Source organism: Galleria mellonella, unplaced genomic scaffold (genome assembly GCF_026898425.1).
Source record: "Galleria mellonella isolate WM207_F2 unplaced genomic scaffold, CSIRO_AGI_GalMel_v1 utg159, whole genome shotgun sequence".
Taxonomy (NCBI): domain Eukaryota; kingdom Metazoa; phylum Arthropoda; class Insecta; order Lepidoptera; family Pyralidae; genus Galleria; species Galleria mellonella.
The window spans coordinates 2,229,836-2,255,696 of NW_026442004.1; the positions used below are offsets into that span (position 1 = coordinate 2,229,836).

General features: G+C 30.7%; 1 protein-coding gene across 1 annotated transcript in view; it reads left to right on the forward strand.

The window, feature by feature from the left end:
• The first annotated feature begins 4,377 nt into the window (after positions 1–4,377).
• LOC113518970 (insulin-like growth factor-binding protein 7) overlaps positions 4,378–25,861 on the forward strand; it is a 41,938-nt gene continuing 20,454 nt past the window's right edge. Inside the window, exon 1 of the mRNA XM_026904010.3 lies at positions 4,378–4,518. The gene's annotated coding sequence lies outside the window, so the exon portion shown is untranslated. The remainder of the gene's footprint in view (positions 4,519–25,861) is intronic.

Below are 25,861 nucleotides of genomic sequence, written 5' to 3' on the forward strand. Positions count from 1 at the left end.
TGGACACGAGTCTATATATCAGGTTCCTCTGAAGATTGATGGCTGATAAAAGGTCATCATCTATTTCGATATCACCCATATGGGTCGGATATCTACTTTCGCGTATATTAAAAATCTGTTTATCATATTATATTTTTTGGATAACAGATTTTGAATATATTCGATATTGGACCTGTATATTGTAACTAAAATATAGTATTGCTATACTTACCCGTAGTACACACTAAAGGGCTACCAGAGAGGGACGATACATAAGGGTGAATGCAGGGCAGTCGCCCCGCCATGACAAATTCAACAAGAATTAACCACGATGGTTTACAGGGGGAGCCGCGCGGACGTTTGGATGGGTATTGATAGTAATTGGACTTTTAGACCTAGGCTAGGGGAAAGAAAGTATTAATAATGTTATTAATAATTCCTTTCATCCCTAGTATACACATGTTATCACAGTAGAAAGATATAAACAAATATATGCAAATAAAGAATGTAGAGTAGGAGAGAGGATGGCAATATATCAATATTTATTAATAAATTAGAAATAGATTAAAATGTATTTGACACATAAAAAACAGTCGACACAAATTTTAAATTAACGATAATTTATTATTACTTTTATTTTTTAATACTTGTAGTTATTAACGTGTCTTACAGCAGAAGTACGTGATTATTGGTACACGAATACATATTTCATTCGAAGGAGTCTTGAACAGCAAGTAGAAATTTAAATTATCTACCAAATACGTTTCGCTCGGACTTTTCAACAGAATTTTTCCGTATATTTGAAACGGAAAGGTATGATGAAATAGGTTTAGAAAATACACTTCTTTACCTATTTTGACTTGACTGAATATACAAGTATGTTTAGTGGTAAATTATTTAGACATATTGTAATGGATTTCACTACACTTCTGGGTTAGGTTTTAGTACATCTCAAAATGGTATTGGAAAGTCCATTCCCGTGAAATATTTAATGAAGTCGTTAAATAATTATTGGTCGGCTGTAAACGATCTCCCCATTAGTTTTCATATAGTTATATTTATAATTAGAACTCTCGAAGGAATTATTAATGCGACCCGCATTTTAAATCTATGTGCCTATCCCACTTGGAACTAAAAAAATATCTATTTATGTCTTATATTTTTATGCCAGCTATTCCAGTGAATTCATTCGCGTAAATTTCTAGGTTCAATTATCCTATAGGATTATATTACCGAGCTATTATTATCAAAATCAGTACATAATTGGAGAAAGTATCGTGTGACGATCGTTCCGACAAAACGAAAATTATTATAATATTTGTAGATACATATATACTTCTAAATGTTTTTCATTAATTTATATTAAACAATACGCTGATTTTCTGCTCGTACGCAAAAGGTTCGATATATAAAACTTCAAATCACTTAGTGATCTATAGAGAGGACTATGCTCGGAGTCTCTTTTCGTTATAGAATCCGAAATAAAGATATCCGCAGAAGAACCAATGTGACCGACATAGCCCGAAAGATAAACAGGCTGAAGTAGTAATATGCTGGTCACATAGCTCGAAGAATCGACTACCAATGAGGAACAGAAAGGTTCTTGACTGGCGACTACGTACGGGCAAATGCAGTGTGAAATGACACGCCTTTGTGTAGAGTGACGGCTTCAAATGCATTGCATGGAGTCAGTGGATGTCTCAGGACCGTTCCTTATCGTGCCAGTTATGGGGGAGGCTTATGTTCAACAGTGGACTATCTGTCCACAGATAGATAACGGCTGATATAATGATGATAAATAAAAAAAAAATTAGATCCAATTGTTTTCAAATTAGTATAATAAAAAGTATAAAAGTGTCTTAAGAATAATACATATTTTTATTTTACACAAAACTATATATCGCGTTCGGTATCTTTTCTTTGCTTGTTTGTTATAATTTTTTCGCTATGCGTTTTGATATCAGAGGTGGTAACCTATCATTAGATAAGCTTGGCTTTAATTTTCGAACAGAGTTTACCTTGCGAAGATTTGCTTTCCTGTTCTTATCACAATTATGCAAATCCCTCGCTAATTAGATGGCTAGGAAGCGCACGGGCGTACATTTTTGGAATAGTTTTTTTTCTCTCGGTTTCTAACAAATTGGATTTGACTACGAAAACTGGTATATTTATCTACCAGTATTCTGCTCAGTTTTATTTTGTTCAAGATATTAAGTAGGCTCTATATAAACTTTTTCTTTACTGATTTATATTTTATTGCACACAAAGAATATGTATAAATATGTATTAATGTTTTTTAAACTCTGGGTCGTGACCCTTTGGAAGATCCCCAAGACTCTACAAGGTAATCGATATCTGTTTTAGGTATTTCATTATTAATTTATCATATTTAACCAATTTCGAACTATGAAAATAAATATAAATATACGAATTTGATATTTGTAATATAATATAATTATTATTATTTATTTATTATTAATTTACAATGCAGTTTTATATTTAGTTATTAGTATGCTAGAAAGATAGCTGTATTTTTCATATATCGGCTCGCCTTTCATATAATTTATTTACAGGATACATTGTGTTATTATAATTGAAAGTAAGCTAAGGAGTACAATAATAATAAATACTGGAAGGTAGCACGATGTTTAAAAATCGTTAGGTACATAGAGTAGAATAAAATACATGCAGGTTAGGAACCGCATAGGGTAAGGTGTCGCAAAATATTTTTACATAGTAAGTAGCGGGTCGTGCCCAGACAAAAACTGAAGGCACTGATGTATATCACATATCAACTATTTAGAATTTTGCGTTATATGGTTAATAGTATAAGAGATAGTAATCTGGTTTAATCTGGTCCAAACGTCGAGATAATCCAGTTAAATTATCATAGTTTATCTAAATGATCGCGTTAATTTCCGTATTTTATAAACCACGTGTCTCATATGGAAACAGTTAAATTTATTTGTGTAACTTATAGGTATTATTATTATCATAAATTTAAGACCTTATCCCTTTTGGTGTATGTAGAAACCACGGAATGCCATTTCCTCCTATTTTGATACACCTATGCTATTAATTTTGTGTAATATTACTGCGAAGTAACTACGTAGCTCCGCTACGCAAGTAGTACTCAACGATCGTGTAATTGAATACTAAATCATAATAATTATACTATAAAGTTTCATTTACTTTACTTTTAATTACGAAAATGTTGCGCAAATTGCTATTACGCAAACTACACAAAAAGCATTATTTTATAAAATGATGTTTGTTTTGCCTAATTGAAAAGAGAATTTATTAAAACTCAGCATTAACTCACGTTAATCATACTATTAAAAAAATCACTTAACTCTCAAGTTAATAATTTTGTTTACCAATTAGAAAAAATAGAGGAAATTTTTAGTATTTTTTTTTAATTAAAAACTGTAAGAATTGCCTGGTTTTTGTAAGGAATCGAGTGCAATAAGAAGAACGGAACCTGAAACAGATATTTCCAAGTTCGTCTAGAAAAACTCGTTTCCTAAATGGTCTGAGCGATAATCAAACCTGAAATCTCATTAGTTCTAATAGCGAATCCAACTGAAGCCATCTAAAGAAGGAAGATAACGGTACCTCTGGTGGTGAAGAAGTAAGAATAGTGGATCTTATTTTTTCCTCGCTTGGATGTTACTCTTATTAGAGGCAATTAAAAGAATAAAGAACGATACACGAGTATAAAATAAAAAAAAAAATTATAATAATAAAATAAACACTCTAGTTCGTATAGTAAAAGTAGGCCTTATATTTTCCTCTTATAAAGAGAGACTTGTATTCAGAGAGATATTTTTTCTACAAATATTTGGTGTAAGAAACTGGTTTATTTTTTCCTAAAATAAATACTATAGATTCGTTACTATTAGCCAGAAATAAATCAAATTACTTATTTATTAAATGACAGTGTCATATAGAATTTTCCACAGAAAATGTAGAAAATTTCGCAGAATTGCATTTTCATTTCGTAGAACTTTAATAAATTGAAGAAAGTTTAGCGAGAAAAAGTAAATGCTATAACTCAACTTACTAATAATAACCAGTGCGAATTTAAAAGAAAGTTTATGAATAGATTAAAAAAAAACATTCCATTGTTTCATACTTTTTTTAAATCTACATCGAATGTTGTAATTTTTTAAATTGAGCTATGACCTTGAGGCATTTTACGTAGAACTTATAAATACGTAGACTATATAAGTAATTTATCTCAGATGAACATCTCCCAACATGTGTACCGTATAATAAAATAGAATAAATGACAATTTGAAATTCAAAAGTAGGTGTATAAGTTAAACGTGACTTGCGCATTTCACACCGTTCTTCGTTGTAGCCGTTGACGTTGATGTGAATCAGTATCCTTCAGAACCTCGTGAGGGGTGGTCGTGTTGTGTCGACATTTTGCTACCCTGACGTGATTGCACGCGACCGTTTGCATTATATAACGCTTCGTGTGATAATTGTTTTGTGAGTCGGTTGCGACGAAAGGATGTATTGAGCGGCGTGAAGGTAAAGTATTAAATTTTATTACAATAACACAAGTATAAAAAAAATATTATACTTACTCGTACTATGAGAAAAAATGATCGAAAGTTTATAAATAATTGAATAGAGCCAAAAAACGACGGAATAAATTCTACAATAAGTGAACGTTATTCACCGGCAGTACCTACTGTTTAATTGACGTATGCGTTAACTACTCCTATTGGGTTTTAAGGTCTTATAAATAATGCAGGGGTTTCCTTTGGCTCGTATTATACGTATTTTGTCCCATCTTAGCAGTTCAAAGTTCTCGCACGCGTTAATACTCTTAGGTAAATTAGTGGGATTATGTTTTGGCACACCCGAGGTCGAGTTTTCGCAGCTCCGAACATTTAGGGAAGATGAATTTCGTGAAACCTTTATTGGATAACTAGAAAAATAAATTCCAAGGGAAAATAAGGGACGTTGCAACTTTCCACTTTTTTAGCTAGTTGTGAGTGATTGATGAAAGTGACTTTCAGTAACATTTTTAAAATGAGGATATTGTTCTTTGTCTTTCTTTTTTGCGTTATTTGTAGAAATAATAAAGATGTTATATCTATGCTATTATTATTTAGAATAATTTAGTTAATTTTATAAGACTAATAGAAGATTAATGTTCTTCTTTTATGGTGAGAAGCTTATTACCAACAATGGATTAATAAGTTTTTAATATTTTTTATGACAATAATTAATTATGAAATAAAGAATAAATTAATTAGGTACATATTACTAATTTGATTCTACAAGGAACATTAATAAAGATAATCCATTAAAAAAATTGACAATTTATTTGAAAATGATAGATTTCTCTATAATATTTGTTGATAATAAGTTATTGAATATATAAACAGTAATTTGGACTAGATTAAAAAAATTCTTTGTTCAATTTTTTTAAATAAAAAATTCTTAAATTAAAAAATATTAACATTTAATTATACTCAGTATAGTATAACTGTAACTAGGGTCTTGCACACACTAGTTATCATGGGTATTATTTACATCTATAAATGTTTTATTTTTTTTATTAGTATTTGAGAGTACTTACTTAATTTAAATTTTCCAAATTACAAATTTATTCAATTTCGGAAATTTATTGAATTACAAGTTTGCCAAAAATTATATTGAATTGCATTTGAAATTTATTTACAAGTACTGAGCCTGTTAGAAATATCTCTCTGATACTTTTTCCTTCGCTTACTAACTTTTTTTTATGTAATAGTTACATATATCTCTTTCATTGTCGTTACATAAAAACTCGATACGTGTTTTGAAAACCGATCTATCTTTTACCGAGCTAGCAAGGTACCAGTTGTAAATAATAGGTGAAGATGAAATCGGGCCATACAACAAAATTGCCAAGAATTTATATATGTTGGTGTTTTCCATTTCGGCTAAATGCCATTCTCTGACTTAGGGTTTAAACTAATCTAACTATATAATTAAAATCAAATATAGAATGTATATAAGGCTTATACCTATTTAGGTAATACATTTATTGTTGTATGTCTGGATAAGGATTGTGTGAAGGATTGTGTGAAAGAAATATTTGAATAATCGCACAGAAAAGTAAAAAAATTGGGTTAAGAAATCTCTACATTAAAGTCTTCAGTTGTTTAGTTTCTTAAATTCTTTTAGTCATAGACGGGACTACAAATACTATTCTTAGTATATTTTCAAACATCTATTCACTTCAGTCTTTGTCTGTTTTTTTTTTAATTTTATTTAAATATTTGTTTGGATTTTTTTTTATGTATTTTTTTTATACAACTTAGAATGGCAAACAAGCTGACGGTCCACCTGATGGAAAGTGATAACCGTCGCCTATAGACATGAGCAGTACCATGGACATAACAGAGTATACTGTTTCGTCCATGATACCTCCCATGCGTTGCCATTCCTGAGGACTGTTAGGTATGTTCTTTTACGAGGTAAATTGAGAAATCGACGAGATAATTTTAAAAATTGGATGCAAACATTTGTCTATTTATATTAGTTTGAGTGTTTTTTTATGTATGTTGTACATGTTTAAAAAAGTATTTAAATATTTTTATTAATTATCCATGTAAACCTTGTTTTTAGGGACTAAATGACATTTGTAATATATACAATGATTTTTTAATGACGTCATAAAATCGTGATGGCGAGTCTATAGTTGATGAATACGGTTTCAAATGGTTATGTTATTAAAAAATTTGGGTCTTTAACTCTCTAGATAGATAGATACTTATTATTTATACTACTATAACCTTTTGGAGGAAACCCTCCAAAAGATTATAGTAGTAAACAAATAGACACAAATAGTTACAAAAAATGTTCACACTGAGAAAACCATGAGCGCCCTTATCGCTAAAACGATTTCTTCCAGATAATCTTTGGATGGAGACGAGTAGTTAATAAATAGATTCGGAGGCATAATGAAAATTTTGCATAATTTCGAAGTTATGAAGTCCAATACATTTTTTATACATTAACAAATGAGACCCTCTACTTTCAATAGAAAAGTCTATTCTGACAAATAGTAGGAACTCAGTAATATATATTCACAATTTTATTTTGTGAGGTATTGTGACTTTTTACGTATAATCGAAGTAAATTATCAAAAGAGATTGAATTTCTTGAGAAGAAATATATAATATCGTAACTTCCTACATGATATAATATGGATATAATAAATAAATATTTTGTTTCTAGTTATACTGGATTTCATTATGTATAGAAAAAGATTTTGTGCAAATACAAGTTAAATAACAGTAATACTTATTTTAAACGAATTTATACAAAATAAAATTCAACAATTGTTTTCTTTATTTATTTAAAAATTATTTACAACATTAATTATAGACTTAGTTGTATACCATATATAAGATATCAATAAATATTTGGCATTTATCTCACTCGTTAACTTTTTTCTTTTATATATATATATATATATAATCATTTTATATATATATATATATATATATATATATATATATATATATATATATATATATATATATATATATATATATATATATATATATATATATATATATATATATATATATATATATATATATATATAATTAAATATAACAGTAAATTTCATTACAGTTATGACCCTCTAACTTAGGAGTGTCTTTGACTGATTTTTTATTAAATTTATGTAATAAGCTTTTAGAATGAATGAAATTAAAAATTCAATACAATCTGTGTGAAACGGTATGCATAGATTTTATCTTTGAAATACCTTTATTTATAATCTAAAACTTTTCAAACTGCCGAATGGTAGCATGTCACCTTGTCCTCGGGAATGGTAAAGTATTGGCATCACAGTGTATTTCGATGCCAATAGTACTGTTCATATATTAATTGATTCTGTTATCTCTAGTGAGTACAGTTACCACTTTCTATTGGGGGGCTTGGTTTTCTTTGTACCAATTTTTAAAATAAAAAGAAAAACAAAACGCTATCAATGTTAAGAAACTTGATGTCGTAACACAGAATTTGCTAGCAACAAATACAACCATTTTACTTAGTACTCAGTGATATATTATAGCCTAATCTTAGATTATATATATATATATATATATATATATATATATATATATATATATATATATATATATATATATATATATATAGAGCATCAAGCCTCAAAAACGGGTCAACTTTTTTCCTCTTTTTTTTTAATTAATGTTCTATATTCTATATATTTACGCACACAATGTATGACGTATCTATATTTAATTTAATAAATAAAATTTATTTTTGTGATTAGAAAGGTACAGAATTTATGAGACAAAATAAATAAAGAAGTTATATAAAGGAATCACTCATAACTATTTATCACGCAAAATTCTATGAAAAAGTTGACCTGCTTTTCTCGAAGCACATGTATGAAGACACTCTATCTATGTAATATAAGAGTGTAATATTATAAAAATAGCCCTATTTCCTTACAAAATGTGGCTTGTGTTATGATTTGCTTCAAAAGAGTATTTTCTTTTCTATTTAATATATTAGGTTATTTCCTTATTAGATTTCTATTTTTAGTTCATACATACATACGTACATATCAATCCCGCCTGTCTCCCATTTTTAGTTTATATTTGTAGTAATTTTAATAAGGATTACGGGACTAATGTTATAAATTTTAAAAATTGTAAGAATGAGATAGGTGTTTGTTATTTAATTAGATCAAGTAACTGAACGGATTTTAATATTATTCCGTACATGCACATTGGATAGATAGATAGATAGATAATTTATTTGTATTACTTACAGCACACAAATTACAACATACATATACAAAAAAAATCAAGATAACATAAATGATAATATATATATATATATATATATATATATATATGTATATTGGATATTTTGTATTCTAAATTAGGCGAGCAACGTCGCGAGTTACCTTTAGTCTTATATAAAGCTTTCAGAAAGAGACGTAATAAGTATCTCTAGAAAATGTGAGTAAAAGCGTAGATTTATTACCATCCTATTAAATACCTACCCGGAGTATTTTTTGCGTGTATCAGGTTAGTAACCCAGGAATATTATTTTCTCTGAAAAGTAAATAAATCAAAACTTCTAATAATTTCAAAAAAGTGGATCCTTATACTTAAGTACCTATTTTAATTTAATATTGAAAATATATTTTGACTGTGTAATTTTTTTCTTGAACATGGAAGATATTTAGATTATCTTATATTATTATATTTTTTAGAAAAAAATAATTTAAATACCTACTCCAGAGAGTGTATTAAATACTTTATATCTATTTACCACAGGGAGACTTTGTACAAAAGTTGTTAGCTTGGGCACCTCTATCCTATTCGTGTTTCTATCGTGAAGCAGCGGTGTTTGCATGGCTGTGTTTCGATTTGAAGGGTGGGATATGACAGTGAATTTACAGGGTACAGAGAAATAACACCTGAGTCCTCAGGAATGGCAACGCATGGGGGGAATCATGAGCGAAACAGTATACTCTGTTATGTCCATGGTACTGCTTATGTCTATAAGCTACGACTACCACTTTCTATCAGGTAGGCTGTCGGCTTGTTTGCCATTCTAAGTTGCATAAAAAAAAGATTTTATCTTTATTGACTAATAAAATAAGGTACAAAAGGCGATTTTTTCGGGGTGAAAATTCAATCCTCGCCTGCGCTATCTATAATATACACTGGCAGAGCACCAATGAGTAATAATAGATAGGATAAAAAAGGTCAGTTGTTCCATTGTGACAAATTAATCAAGAATTAACTATGATGATATTCAGAGGGAAACGCGTGGAAATCGACATGATATAAGATATGTGGCAGCAGTGGGGCTTTTAGATCCCATTATTAACAATCCTTTCTCCCCAAAAGGTGGAATTGATGCTGCTGGCATTCTCTACAAATCAAAAGTTTTTCCATTAACGTTGTCAGCGTGACCGAGATACAAATGATTTCGTGGGATTGAGAGCAACCTATGTCCATTTCTATTCCAAGTACACACACATCAAATTTTATGACAATTGATTCACTCATTAGGGCGCCAAAAAGTAGCAAACAGACTCAAGCGAATGGTTTCTGCATCTCAGAAATGAGTCTTGTAGTCTATAAACACAATTATTAAAAAGATAATTCAAGATTTTTCTCGGTATAATAAAAAAAGTCAATTCAAACGTGATAATATTAATTTAATACTAATATGGTAATGATGGTGGTGATCTGATGACTGATCCTTTTGGCAATTCATGAGGGAGACCTATGTTCAGCAGTGGAAACTTAAAGATGACGATGATGAAATCTCTAATTAACTCCCAGAATTAATATTAAAATTATTAATTTATCAGTAGAAAACTAAGCACAGAATATTTCAATTTATTCTAAGAAATCCCAAATTGATATAGCCCAGTACATTTGATTATAAACATGATTATTTTATTAGAAACCTGAGAGGCAAAAGAAATACGCTGATAAAATTGTCTAAAGTACCCAAATTCTGAAGGAATCTGAATAATATAATATTTTATACTGTAAGTACCTACTCGTGACTTCGGAGGTTTCCAAGAAGACCCCGAGGAAACTCGTTACCTTTTTTAAATTATTTACATAATTGAATTTGTACTTACTGTAATACGAAGCATATAGAATTTATAAATAAAGTAATAAGTAAAATTATTGTATAGTAACTAGTATAGTATCACTATACAATAATACTAGTATAGTATATTATTTCGCCAATGCCATTCGCTGGAATATATTGTTATATTAACAATAATAACAAGTATTAATAATATTAACAAAGAAATAAACTTAATAAAATGCACACTTACATACAAATGTACACACACATAATATTCGTGTGCGCATGTACGCACACGCACTTCACACAGACTCATATATGTCAAATGATAAGTTACTGCACGAAACGATAGATGGCAACACTGCAGGTGCCTTAGGATTACTCAACTTATTGAAAAAAAAGAAAAGTTGTTTCGTGTGTCGACGGACTATTTAAAAAATAAAAATTGCATTGAATATACGCGTATTAAGCAATACAGAATGCAATATATAATATGACTATCTATATCTATCTTATTTTTACATTACTGTATAAATGATTTTAAAAAAGTAACATCAGAGTATCCTTGTAGAATTTTTTTATAAACCTTGAAAAAGAATGGAAAACAAGTTGAGAGTCCACCTGATAGAAAATGATAACCGGCTTATTACCGTCATCCGGATAGGTTTGGTTTGTTAACGGTATTTTCACTAGTTTTTAGTGTTGGTTAGATCCGAAATAGGGAGTAGTGTACTATACTATATTAGGTAATAATAGTCATATCCTAGGCCATAACCATATATACTAGGCCATAGTGATTATAATTTAGTTCTTATAATGGATAATGTCATATTTTTCATTAGAAGTGAGTATCTTCTAAAACTAAAAAATCTGATTTTAGTTGTGTTTCTAAGTAAAAAGACCATTGAAAAATAATATAAATAATAATTATAATATATATATAATATATATATATATATATATATATATATATATATATATATATATATATATATATATATATATATATATATATATATATATATATATATAATATATGGTGTGCTAATTTATAAGAAGATAATACAATAAAGATATAATTATTTACTAAAGTTAATGATAGATTAAAACACAAAATAGTGTATCGTTAGGTTTTAATACGCGCCTGCATTTGTACGCTAGGTTTGGGGAAAGAAGGTGGAACATGGTAATACCGTGATTTGCATATTTTAATATTAACACGGAGAGCCTAGAATAACATATGCCGGGTCTCCCGAATTACGTATTTGGGAGCGAAATACTTATCTATCTCTTGCAAATATACACGAGCTCCTTGATTCATTGGCCATTAAATATGCACGTTTAAAGATACCGTAATTATTTCTGGTACTTAGCCTCATAATAAGCCACAGAAAAAGAAAATATGATTGTAATAATATGCCGTGTGGTCCCGGCATAGAATGGACTAGCCCTTCCTTTCCCGTGGCGACTAGGAGAACTTAGTAATAGAGGGATGGGCAACAGTGTCCTTCTTAAAATATCACTAAAAGCTGCAGTTGCCAACCGTCTGCCAAGCGTGGCAACTACTGGCGGAATTCCCCTAATGCGGAAGACTTATGTTCAGCAGCGGACAATTAATATGATTATGATTGTAATACAAAAAAAATAGCATTCTTTTCAGTTAAACAAGTAACATATAAATATGAAATAACTAATATATGCAATACAAATAAAAAAATCCAGCACATTCCAGAATCTCTTGATTTTGAAGCAGATACAAAAAATTTAGCTTAAATCAGGTTTTCAGTATTGACTATCGACATCAGCATTACCAAAACTGGATAGAAAAAATATATTTTAGATATTCACCTGTGTTTAACACTGGGATAGTGTTAAAATATTAAACATTAGGTTAAATAATTCAAGTAATTAGTAATAGTTTAGTAATAATTCAATACGACAGGATACGAAAATTGCCAGCTTGGGCCGAGTATGTTCTCATGTTTCCAGTTACACCATTGAAAGAATTAAGCAAATTCAAACTTTTTTGTACATCATTAAGCCTGACAAGGCTCTGTACCGTATTATCATGTTTGATAATAATTTATACATAAAAAAATTGAATTTATTCCTTCCACGTATTCTATATTATATCGCTTTAAAATGCAGAGTTGGAGCGATAGAATCGGCTTTATAGAAAGTGTACCAATCAGGCCCGCACCTCGTCAGATGAAAGTTTAACGAACTCGAAATGTAATCTGATTTATGTACAGCTTTATATTGCACAGAAATAATACGAAAGGAAATGGCTTGGTGGAATTCTTTTCATTTATATGTTATGGCGGTATACATGTACCAAACTTCCTTTTATGTTCACATATAACAAGGGGGATATTATTCCGTTAATTGTAGGATTGCTTATTAAGAGTGTTCTTAACTTTATTGAAGTTTTTAAAAAAAACAATTATACAATTTTCTTTTTTTTCTGACTGATTAAAAAGTGCTATGCTAGTGAAATAAAATGTTATTTATAGAACACCTTGTTTTATAAATCTACTATTAAAAACTTTGCACCTTCTTTGTATTTTGCTTTAGAATTTTTCAAATACTTTTTATTCACCAAAATGTAAATTTTCAGCAAACAGCTTAAGTATACTCGTATTATTGTATGATTAATGTTGTCGTTCGTTACCAAAGTACTTTTAAATAATCAATTAGAAATTAAAAAGTGATCTAAATGAGACATATTAAAAATTATTAAATTATTTTTGAAAGCTGATAGACAATTGCGACGTTGCCACACTTCGTCGTGTTGAAGCTATGCTAAAAGCAAGGAATTACATAGAAGGAATGATGAAATAAAAACTGTAATTCATATGGTTGCCTCCTTTCTATCTATGCAAATATAATTAGTAAAAAGAGGACAAAAGTTGCTATTTTTCTCAATTCATAGCAGGCTAGTGTATAGAAAATGTTTGATATGTCAATTATTTATTAATGACAAATTTTATATTACTAGATTATATATTCGACACAGATTATGTAGAATTATTATTAAGAATGCAAGCAGGTTGTATCTAAATTTGATAGGGTTATACGATCGTATAACATTTTCTATGCCTGCTATGAATTGACAATGTTATCACTCCTATGTAATCCCTTGTTTTTAGAAGCTATGAGCGCCATTAAGGTACATTTTTATAAATGGCCTTCATGTCTGAACATTGCGCCTGTTACTTCTTTTTTAATAAAATTAATGGGGCATAATTAGGATGTAAGATTAAAAGGATGTGGTTTCGAAAACAACAGCGTCTCTGACAAAATATTAAGTAACATAAACGTAATAGAAAAAAAATGGCTGTATAAGTGTTTAGAAACAAAATCTTAGTGTTACAGATGTATGGGCTTGAACTGCTATAATTTAATTATTTTAAAGGATGCTCTCAAATCGACTGTTTTTTTAACCGATGTTAAAAAAGGATTCGATTGTATTTTCTGTATGTTTTTTACCTTAAAACTTCTTTATTTATAAATAGATTTGTAAAATTCTTTGTTATCTGAGATAATATGGGTAATAATAATTATTCTTTCAGATTGGTTCTATCGAAATTTTATCAAAACCGATTCGTTAATTTAGTCTTTAAATCAAAATAGTTAATTTCGACACGAATGTATTCGATATTTGTTATGAAACAAAATCTTGAATTACTGTAAATAGATAGCTTTAAATATAGAATCGATATTTGACTATTTTAATAGTAGTTAGTTCCATTCTGATTTTGTTAACATTTCATTCTTATCGAAAGTGGTAACCATTGCCTATAGACATAAAAACATACATATAAATACACAAAGCAAATTATTTTTCAGTATTAATAGATCGTGTGTTATATTAACTAGTTATTTTTTTTATAAAAATAGTATTAGTTAGTTAATAGTACACAAAAGTGATAACTTTTTAACTATTAATAGGTCGAATTACTAAAAAGATTGAGAAATGATTTTACAAACAGTATTACGTTTAAACCAAAATGCCAAGAACAAAGTTGGGGTCGCGTTAATAATGATTCAAATGTAATGTCCACCAACTACAAAAGCATCCGATGACCCAGAATTTTACAATTGCCGACTGCTATGTCAACAGAAGGGTTAAGGCGTATCTCGCAAAAGTAAATTCTTGCTAAACTTGACGTTTACGCCGGCTATTTGTACGAGTTAAGCCATCCTTCGAATTTTTTTCAACATGTTTAGGCACAACTCAACATATATTTTGTGTTTTGTTTTTATATTTGAATTCTTTGAAATTCTGAACATTAGATATAAGGGGATATAGCATAAATATTGCTGACGAAATTATCATAGGAAATGGATACTGATATCATTTATATTATACACAGGCTGTTTTGTTAAATTATTATTTAATCAATGCAGAGTTTGATATCACAATTTTAATAACATTAATTAATAATAAATTTACTAATTTAAGTGGATAAATAATTAAATGATATAGAATATTATAGAGAGTAATAAAAGAGGTGGAAAAAATTAACAATAAAGCGTAAATATATAGGTAGTAATCAGTCGTGTGATCCCGGCATAGAATAAGCCACCCTTTCCTTTCTCGTGGGTTTCGTAAGAAGGTGGACTCGACTAAGGAGGACAAGGGATAGGCAGCAGTATCCCTCTAAAAACATCTCTAAAGCCTAACTGCGTTTGCCAGGGGGGAAAGGAATTGTTAGTAATGGAGAGTCTAACACCTCAATTGCTAGAAATGTTTCCTATCAGATCGACCTCCACGCGGTTCCCCCTGGAAACTATCGTGATTAATTCTAGTAGAATTCTTCACAATGGACATGGTCACCTCTCAACGACTGACAAAACACCCCTTATATATATAGGGATTTTGTCAGTAGTTACCATTATGTATATATGTTATATATATACTAAATTAAGTGATTAACTAATTAAATGGTATACAATATTACACAAAGTAATAAAAGAGGTCGATAAAACGAACAATAACGTGTAATGACAATATAGTACTTACAACGTAACAATATACAATTAGACAGAATGACTGTCTAGATATTTCTTAATATAAATTATTGGATCTCTATTTTTAAAATTCAGGATTGTGTCATTTACTAGTAAAAAGTGACATATGCTTAATGCTTCAGAGGATACGCAAAGCCATCGTTCGGTATGCCACGTCAGAGGACTTTGTGTATATGAGTTTACTTTGTGATCTAGAAACTTTTGACACCAGAGGATATCCTATGAGTAGTAGTTATTGTAGCTGAAAAGTTAAACTTGTTTTTGACAGTTAATTTTCACTATTATCACTATATACGAATATAGAAAAATATCAAAAATACAGAAGCAATAGTAATCATAAATATAGTACAACAACAACAACGTTTTTTATCATATATATTATTAGTATAATATGATTAATAAGAAATGTTAAATTGTTTCCTTATAATCTATAAAAAGTATTACATTAAATTTATTATAACGAAAATAAGGGAAAAATGCTTCGTAACTATCCGTAATTATAATTTCGGTCATTTTTAATGCTTTTTTTATTATTTGTAAATGTGAAAGTTGTTTGTTTCTTATATTATAGCACATTACAGGCTTAATCGATCACTATAAAATTTGGTGTACACATACTATAAGGAATGGTGAAGGATATAGGCTGCTTTTTATCCTAGTCACTTAACATACCCGGTCACGCGGACCAAGTCATGGGTAAAAGCTGGTACACATGTACACACAAGTGAGTTAAGTTTGATAAGTGTAGTTGGTAATTTTGATTTCTTTACTTCACCACCACTCTTGTTAAATTCATTATGCTTTAGGGAAGTTAACCGTATAATATGAGCACGTTCCCCCATGTGAAGGTAATATATCTCCCGCTTCGAACAAAGAAGGTTTCAATGATTAATTATACAATATGACAAGACAAAAACTTACTTTGATAAAGGATAATGATGGCTGTTAGTATAGATATCGTAACTTACAGGTTAAAAAAAAACGTCAAAATTTTTTAGTTCTTTTCTTTTTCAGTAAAAGTTTTTTTATTAAATTAGGGTTGCTAATTTGAAACATTGGGATATTGAGTATTTTGTGATACTATTTGGATAATGCAAAAGGTGATATTTAAAATGGTCCCTGATGCTACTCATATCTATTGGCGACGGTTATTGCTCTTCGTCATACGAGTTGTCAGATTGTTGTCAGAGTGAAAGAAGAAACGATGTGTAATATCAGTGCCACTCCCATATATTTATGTATATTGAATCCTTCTAGACTTTGATAGCAGCAAAATATTGATCACCCATTTCAACAGTATTTTCTTAGAGTTAATTTGAATCAGTCATCATTATCCGACTTCTAAGCAAAAAGGAAGGTTATGATTTTTTTATATCGGGAACTAGAAATGGACACTGGATTTCGGTAAGTTAATCTAATTCTGGTCAATTTATATCCGATTGATCTTGATGAATAATTTGATGATTAAAATGATCGAATAGTTAAATTTCCATAACAAAAATGACCAGGAATAAACTGAGTAAATCGCGTTAATTCTATCTTCTTTATGGAGTTCAAAGTTTTTAGCAGGTGTGGTATAAAATTTTGAATTGTCTTCTTTCGATTCGGTCATCGTCATTATTTAATAATTTTTAAGTCTTATATTAAAACGCAATGGATTGCGATTCGATTAAAGAAATAGTTATTATTATTAATCCATCACACGACGTCGGAATGGATTGATGGATTGCTTGTGGTTAATGACCTACTAACGTTATCATTTTTTAGGAAACTGAAAGGTTTTAAGTAGCATAACAACGATCAGAGAATACAAAGCCTTGCAGTTAGTTCATCGAAGAACAATAATCATATAAACATAATACTTTAGTGTTATTATTATTTCAGCCGTTAACTGTCCACTGTGGAATATAAGCCTTCCCCATAAGGGGAGTTTTACTAGTAGTTGCCCCGCTCCCACTTGGCAAGCGGGTTAGCAACGGCAGTTAGGCTTCTAGAAATATTTTAAAAGGGACGCTGCTGCCACACACTGGAAAGGAAGAGGTGACCCATTCTATGCCGGGGCACACACGGGAAATATTTTAGTACACATATATATGTAACAATGACAACCCCCTTAGCACTCTGGTAGTACATTGCTTTGCGTAAATGAGTTTCAACATACACAAAACTTCTGTCAGCCCTATTTAGAAAACGAACTTTTTGGAAGGTTGGGGTCTTGGGTGATTGTGACCTCAAATGTTCGTTGTCTGTTCTTCATAAAATAGAATATCCTAGGATGTGATTTTGTGACACTTATTATAAAAAAAAAAAAATCTTTTTATAAGAATATCGTTTCTCAACCCCCTGGTGTGGGGGAATACAGGTCGACCTCCTCGCGGTTCCCCCTGGAAACTATCATGGTTAATTCCTGATGAATTCATCATGATGGGCTAACTGACCTGTTTTCACTCTCATCTATCATCCTTCACTGGTGCTCCGCCAGCGTATCCCGTTAGCGCAGGCGGGGTTACCATACCATTTTCACCCATAATATACAACATACAACCCCCTGGTGTAGAAACGATGCTCTCGACTTGCTGTCTGCTTCATAACCCTTGATTCCCCGATGACGTTTATTATCAAAGGGAGTCGTAATCCGTTGAAAAATAATGAAACCTCGAAAGATTCGTATTATGTAGTGATGCACAAATCGCAAATTTATTCGAATGGTTTCCAAATCATTCGACTAGTAATTTTATCGGACTACTAATTTCATTCGATATATTATGTACATTGGAAATGAATGTAGTAGACTTTTTGTTTTGGTCGTCACATGTGTACCTTGGAAATTGATTTTTTTTTTGGTCGTTACTTGTATTTTATTATTAATGTAGTAGTGAATTAATAGTGGATACAGAGATATAGAGAGAACTTTGTTTTAATTATTCTCATCGATTACTAATTAGTGAAACTAATAATTAAAATTATATATTTATTTTATAGTGACGAGGTCGCAAGACTTTTACTTCATTTTTTAGTTTTTTCGTGGGTCGCGACATAAAAATGGTTAAGTAACAATGATCTAGAGCTTAAAAGAAAACTACTTGTACATTCAAAATCTCATTACTCGAGACTTATTCTGACTACTGAATAGCACTAGCGCAGTTTAATTGGCGGAGTTACGCAAAATGAATCGTTTCATAAATTGGGAAAAAGCACCGTTACAGTCTCCCATTTCACGTTTTCTGCTTATCGCGTACCGGCATGACTTTTTCGACGGAGGATTTACGTGAAAACGTTTCACGAATACCGTGTTCACGAGTACAAATGTTCGTTTATCAGCCACCGCGGCCAGTGAATCGCCCAATGCGTTTAGATAGTTCAGTTAGTAAATTACGATACTATAATATACGTTGGTCTACCTTCTATCAGAATCACATTGACAGAATACAAGCAATTCAAAAATGCATTGTTAGATTCTTGAGCACTAAGTTTGGTCTGAGAAGGAAACTTCATTCGTATTAAAACTTAATCACTTTAATATAAATTCTCCTATAAACAGAAGATCTATAGATCTAATTTCATCACTCTCTATAAAATAATAAACTATAAATGGGTCACTAGCACATTGTTGAGTCTTGTTTCATTTCTTACAGGTAATAAACCAATACTAAAATTATTTTATATACCGATCTGTAATAATGATGTATCGTATCACCATCCAATTATCCGTATATGTAGAATATATAACAATGTATGCGAGGACCTAAGATTATATAAAAAGAGTGTCTGCTTAGAAATGCTTCGAGAAAAACGGGTCAACTTTTACATACAATTTTGTGTGATTAATAGTTATGAGTGATTCTTTATGATGATATTAAGGTTTACATTTGTTTTGTCTTATAATTTGTACATCTATATAATGCATAAACACTCATTTACAAATTTGATGCTGTTATATTTATTTTATTAATGTATTGATTTATATTCTGTTATTTTGCTATAAATAAATAAATACCTCAATTCGGTTCTATCGAACCATTCTTTCAAGATTTCTATATTTAACATTGATCGATCAATACTGATTTGAATCAGTACCTCGCTAGCTAAAATTAAAGGGCACGGAAATATAATATCTTAGTGCTCAGGAATAGCAACACATAAAAGAGTATTATGGGAGTCACAGTGTTTGATTTTATTTTTGTATTTAATGTCGATAGTCCACTCCATGTCGGTAGATCTCGCTGATATTAAAGGATACAGGACCGTAATATCGTAGTCCTCAGGAATGGCAATACATGAAGGGTATCATGGGTGGCACAGTATACTCTGTTTGGTCCATAGTACTGTTCATGTCTATAGACGACGGTTACTACTTTCCATCAAGAGGATGAGAATCCAAACAAGTTAATGAGTCCGCTTATCATTCCCGTATATTATAAATATCAAATATATATCAACCCGTATATTTTAATATAAACATTGTATTTTACAATCACGCTACTCATTCAATCGTCAATCATTCATCAATCAATAGGTGTGTGCGATTATATTTTAGCAATGTTAATGACATGAAAGCAAATGCATGGACCGATGATAAAGCCCGTTTTGTATCCATTATTGACCCCCAACCACGCCCCTATAACGTGACGCAACCAGCTACATTTTGCCCTACGCTCTTGCCTCCCACACGATTAACTCGGTTGATTTATTATTAAACGGCTCTTTGTACTGACCTTTATGACTATTTAACGCACCAAATATTTACATTAGATTTTTAGCTTACTCTGAACGTGTTTACGCATTATGAGTTTCTTCGTTTATTTTGTAATAAACAAGACACGAAGTTCAATATTTATTGTAATGAAACAGTGTGTCGAACTTAGATTATTTAGATGGAACATCGAGTATTAATGACAGGTCAAAATTTATTTAGCTAATTTGACTAAAGTTGTTCATTGTTCATCAAAAGGCCCTTTGGTCAGAAATATATATTTTAAATAAAATCTCTAAAAATATTACTATTTACAAAAATAAAAAGTAATTAATTCTATAAACTATAATATAATTCCGTACCTAACATATACACAAAAAATAGAATTGAAATAGAAATTCGAATTGAAGATTTTTTTAATTTTTTAATTTGTTTGAAATATTGCATTAATGTTGAAATTAGAATTAAAATCACTTCTAATAAATAATTAATAGCATTCCGAATTTTCATGAAATATACCCATTTAATATTTAATACTTCAAATTAGTATTATTTCTGTCAAACGTTTAACATATTATATACCTAGTCGTATTTAACTTCCACGAAACTGTACACATTATTAAAAATTGTTTTCAAGGAAGTTTAGTGAATATATAAGTATGTTGTCTTAGATCTCCAGATATAAAACCGAATCCAATTTGGCGTACTAGTTTCTTCAAATATACAAACAGGCAGTTAAAATTTACAAAATTTATTATTCTTGCCTTTATGCGTCTTATTAAGATTCTTGAAATTAATTTTCCGTGTACAGACATCATCTTAATACAGTTTTATTATGTTAGTAAGATGAGAGAGCGAAAGATGGACAGCAGCGTCCCTCTTAAAACATCTTCAAATCCTAACTGCGGATACCAATCCGGCTGCCAAGTGCGGCGACTACTGGCAAAACCCCCTTAGCTTATGTTCAACAGAGAACAGTTAAAGGCTAGTATGATGATGATGATGATGTTGGTAAGATAAAAGACCAAGCCTGATGATTGGCAGAGTAAAAGACTTATTTATAAATGGATGAAATTAAATGAAGTAAATATCTCTCAGTTCACTATTTCACTTCGCATCAAAAATTCTGAGCGGTCGAGGAATTTAGATTATTTTCTCAAATGCCCAATTTTTGTGCTCGTAACTTTGCATGGTGTGTTCATTTCACGAAATAGCATCATTTATTACGTCGATCTCAATTACAGACCTTTAAGTTACAAATACTTTTACACGAATAAATATTTCTCTGTGAGTAAATGCGAATGTTAATTTTAACAGACTCAGTTCGTTCTTTTCATGTACGAATACTTATATAAATAAAATACTTGCAGAGTAATATAAAGGTAAACAGTAAATAATTTGATTTCCAAAGAATCCATCAATATTAGAGTGGAACGATCTCCATAATCAAATTCTTTGAACAAGTTTATCAACTTACGTCCTAAAGGAATTATGCCGCGACTCGCGTTGTGTAAGTACTTGATTAGTTGATATCTCATAAGTTTACCAGTTTGAGTATAACTTACAAGTCTGAATATTCTCGAATAGATTTTTATTTGAACAACATATAATATTCTGTGTATTTCAAACTGGATCTAATTATAATTGGAATTCTGTATTCACTTTCATATCTAGATTAAATTATTTTTACTTTGCAATAAAAAGTCTCTTAACCGTGTTCTGTGAAAACTGAGTAGTTTATTTTATGTTATATGGTATCTTTACCAATCCTATATAAATTTTTAAACATTTTCTCTCATAATAATTTTATTATGATTGAAGTCATTATTTTTACGGAGCAAAATTGTAATTATAATATTTAAATTTTATTGTAAAACAATACAAATTGATTCATGTAGATTTTTCGATTAGTCAACTATCTAAAGCTAGATGATATTATATTTTGCAAGGCATTTTGAATTTCGAGAAATTTTTCTTCGTATAAGCCATGTACCTACTTGCACAACACGGGTTCATAATAGCATGTAATATTAGACTAAAATTTATATGGAAGTTTATCTTTCGCCGGATTTAAAAGTTCCAAAAAACAAGGCAAAAGAAAAATGTTCACTATGAACAAAATTAAGGAATGCCTTAATCGGGTAGATTTTACAATTCAATATTTTTTTATTTATTTTATCTCATTATCATCATATCAGCCTTTAAGTTTTCACTGCTGAATATAAGCCTACCCCTTGAGAGATTTTGCTAGTAGTTTACTAGGCTTGGCAGGCGGATTGGCAACCGTAGTTAAGCTTTGGAGATATTTTAATCGCCCTCCCTTATTCGCCTCTTACGACACCCATGGGAAAGGACGGGGTGGCCTATTCTATGCCAGGACCACACAGCTGTCGTACGGCGGGTTATTTATTTACTACTAATCAAAATCCATTCAACCTGTCTATAAGAAAAAAAAGAATAAATTCATTTTAAAAAATAATAAATTCTATTCTCTTTTTAGTCTGTACATAGACTTTTTATGCTAAATAGTAACATTATTACAGTAGTGAATAAGTGAAATATTTAGATCATAATTATCTCTTTGAATTTTCTTCGCGTATGAAACACATAGAATATTCAAAGACCTCATATGTGTATGCCTGAGAACGTACAGTAAATCGAATTCCTTTAACATGATATGTGAAAGCAAGAATAACAAAAAAAAATCGTGAAATAAAATATGTAGAGTTCTACAAAATTACATGTAGTCTCGCAGCTTGGCGTGTTTTTATTTCTATTTTTTTTTTTAGTAATATTATTTTCATATAATTAATACTGCTAGTGGTCATTCCGTGGTCGAAATTCGACCATATATTGTAATAAATGCATTTATTATGGTTATATTCGATAATCAGTAAAACTATAGACTCCGTCCGCGCAATTTTCTTAAAAAGGGGTACAATATTTTTATACGTATATAGATTTATTGGGAATGAAAATAATGCATTGCAATGAGTGATAATATAAAAATTGATTAAATCTTAATATAAGAAAACTTAACACATTTTATGATATTTACTGTGATTATCTCATTGTAAGATTCTTATATTTGGACGTTACAGGCAATCTGGTCGTGGGTAAACAATCCTAATACAAGTTCAACAGAAGAGTAACATAACATAAATATAGATTACTGTATAATTAATTTTATAATAATTTAGAACACGAGTAACGATTTTTTATTACTCATTTATATTGGCTGTTTGAGTTTTTAGTTGTATTTTTTTTATTGGGTGACAATGGAATGGTAACCCCGCCTACGCTATTGGTATACGCTGGCGGGGCACCAGTGAGAGATGATAGATGAGTATGAAAGCAGGTCAGTTAGTCCATCGTGACACATTCCACTAGAATTAACCACGATGGTTTCCAGGAGGAACCACGTGGAGGTCGACCTGACAAGGTCTATTGCTAGCAATGGATCAGTTAGACTCCATTACTAACAGTCCCTTTCCTCCCTTTTAGTTGTATTATATCTTTGTCGTGAACCTTGTTTACACTCAACTTATATCTGCAGCAATGAGTAAAAACACATGATTTCCGCAGACGTGGCTCTAACCACTGTCACTGTCCTACAATTGCCACGGCGCGTTTTTATGCAGCCGCAAAATCAGCACATCAAAACCCTTGTTTATATTCAAATAATGCTATTCCTGCTATGCTTCTGTTGTTTTGTTGAAACCAGGAAGTATTTATGCTACCGCGCAATACTCGCATCGTATTTGATCTCCAGCAATACAGGATGTAATATTTCGGACGTACTAGCCTCCATCTCCATTATTTTGAATAATTACATACAAGTACATACACAGGTAATATTCACCACCGTATAAGTTCTGGAAGAAAGGTTTTGAGTGGCAACCCCGTGTGGGCAAACGCAGTGTAGGACCACCCTCCACTAAATGGGCTGAAGACCTTAATTCATTGCAGGACGCCAGTAGATGCAGATGGTCCAGGACCATTCTTTATGGCAGTCTATGGGGGAGGCCTATGCGCAGCAGTAGAAGGATAATGGCTGAGATGATGATGTTGATATAAAGTTATAAAAAATTCAAGCCCGTTTAGTCGTTTAACAGTGACTAAGTAATAAATATTCAAATATAATATTAATACGACAATAAGATCAATGAAACCATTGTTTAAAGACATCAATGTTATCATGAACACCACAGAGTATACTATGCTGCTCTTTTGAAATATGATGTTATATAATACTTCTATAAAAGATTGCACTGGTTATCCTTTAACGAAATACTAGATTGCATGCATCGCCGCTTTATAGCAGACACAGATAAAATGGTACTAACCGGACATAAAAAAATGCCCACTACTAATTTAAATTAAAGTTATCCGCAAATATAATGAACCACGTCCCCTGTACTATGACGCGCTCGCCACGCACCCTGCTCAGTGGGATCGCGTACTACGTAGATTTAGCATTCTGTACATAAGCCCGGCATTTATGCATCATGCGAATACAAATGTTGTACTTTCATTGTATTTTATTCTTCTTGGCGAGTTGTTGAGACGTTGATGTATGCGTGACGTTGATACATCTGCAATAAATTAAAGGAGGGATAATAAAGATTTTGTTGAACTTTTATTGTATATAATATTCACATTATTTCAGATGATCTCGTCGAGACGTCTGTATGCAACAAAATCAGCAACTATATATAATATATTGTCTTGAAGGTTGGAGAAAATTTGTTTAGTTATTTTGCCTCAATGCTTATATTGATAACATTTGCGTAATACCCATTTGCCGCCAAGTGGTTTCAGCATGGAACAGACCACCCTCTTTTTCCCGTGACTAAGAGAGGACAAAAGACAGGCAACAGCGTCCCTCTTAAAATTCTGACTGCGGTTGCCAATCCGCCTTCCAAGCTTGGCAACTACTAGCACCCCCCCCCTCCCTCCAGAGGGAGGCTTGTGTTCAGCAATGGAAAGTTAAAGGTTGATATGAATGAATGAAAAATACCTATTCCGAAGAATTCACCATTATTTAGAAGCCAATAAATAGTTTATTGGGTTGTTTTTAAATGGTTGAAATTTTATTAGATAGTAAATTTACAGGTTTACTTAAAATGTTGGTGTAATAATTAATTTACTAAAGAAAGTTTACGGATTGGAGCCTTAATTTTTTTTATTAAAATCTGTTCAGTAATTTAGTTTTTAAATCAAAATAACTGGGTTTGCCACAATTGAATAAATTTTTTGTGGAACTTGAAATATCAAGTTCCACAAAAGCAGTTTAACTAATAAATTATATTATAGCGAGTTTAAACTTCAAAACTGTTTCTAAAAGGATTGTTTAGTAAAAATCTTTTTTTTTATATAGAGTAAAAGTAATACATATTTATGTTTGTTTGAAATGCAGTCACGTATTCAGAACATGAAAACTGAAATAACGCTAGCACTCAGCCAAATGGGGCACGGTTAAACTTTAAGTGTATTAGGGTAATAACAATGTTTGGATTGTTAATTAACCTGTAGCATGAT